Raw genomic sequence first — 1,362 nt, 5'->3', positions numbered from 1 at the left:
TGTGAACCACGCTTTGATCGTGAAATGACCAGAATGGGCCAGAAGACACAGCAAAGTAATTTTGCTTCATGATAATGCTTCATCACACACTTCAAAACCAGTTAAAGACATATTAAAAGATCTTGCCTGGGAAGTATTAACCCACCTGCTGTATTCACCAGACCTTGCTCCTTCAGATTACCATTTGTTCAGATCGATGGCACATGCACTTTTTGAGCAGCAATTCAAAACATATGAAGAAGTGGAAAATTTGGTTTCTGAATGGTTTGCCTCAAAACAAGAAAAGTTCTATTGGAACGGTATCCACAAATTACCTGAAAGATGGGGAAATGTGTAGCTAGCGATGGACATTAGTTTGAATAAAGCACTTTTGATGTTTCTCTTGAAATTATGATGTTTTCTTTGATTACAGAATCCGCCATTATTAACCGGTACACCTAGTAATGGCAAGATGTAAATGCAATCACTTCCTGGTGGTAGAGAAACTGAAAACAGCATGAGCTCTGTTGAGGTCGGTTATGGGGGGAAGGCTGTCTCAGGCCTGCACAGGAATGTATCATTGTAGGACCATGGGCAAACAAGCTGGAGCCAGGCTGTGCTCTGGAAGTGGTTCCCAAAAGTCCTTCCATATGTGTTAACTTGCCCACTTTCCTGTGTTTTTTTAAAACATGCAGAGGCTCACCCCCAGTTGGAACTGAGAGAAGTGGGCACCCTAGTGGTAGCAGGCCAGAATCTTGGATCTATACTAAGTCCAGTCCCTTCTGATCATTAGCCTAGTGTGTGATACTAGCCTAGCCTAGTATCAAGTCAGTGATCAGCATCAGGCTTACTTCCACTGCATATCCCACGTGCCTTCAGCTAGAGCCAGATGGAGGCTGGGGCAAAGAGAACTGCCTTCCAGCTCGCCCTGCTGGTGAGGCCTAGAGCAGTGGTGGTGACACTGTGTTCCAAGCTTAGTGCAGAGTCAGGCCTTCTGCATCATGTTGAGAGATGGGCAGAGGCATGAGGAGAATGGACTAGCACTCTGCACGTGGAATTTTTCCAGCTAGAGAGGATGCCTCAGTGGATCCCATGGCCTGTGCTACCTTTCAGCCTCTTGTGGAGAAGCTAGTTGGGAAAATGAACTATTTAGAGGTGCCCGTGTTCTCTGACAAGATATTAGATTTAGAGGGACTATCAGGGAGCATGAGTAATGGCACCTTAATCAGGTACTGGATTGTCCCACAGGGGGATGTTTGAAACTACCTTTAGATATGTGTCAATTTTGTGGCACTTCAGCGAATGGTAGAGAACACAGATACCTATGCAAAAGGTATCACATATCTAGTGGGAAGAGATAGACCAATGAATAAAAATAAACTC

At 44.6% G+C, this 1,362-nt stretch overlaps 1 long non-coding RNA gene across 1 annotated transcript in view; it reads left to right on the top strand.

The window, feature by feature from the left end:
• LOC107182898 overlaps positions 1-1,362 on the top strand; it is a 15,607-nt gene that overhangs the window by 859 nt on the left and 13,386 nt on the right. The window lies entirely within an intron of this gene.

Source organism: Myotis davidii, unplaced genomic scaffold (genome assembly GCF_000327345.1).
Source record: "Myotis davidii unplaced genomic scaffold, ASM32734v1 scaffold3390, whole genome shotgun sequence".
NCBI lineage: Eukaryota > Metazoa > Chordata > Mammalia > Chiroptera > Vespertilionidae > Myotis > Myotis davidii.
This window is presented reverse-complemented; position numbering and strand designations above follow the sequence as displayed.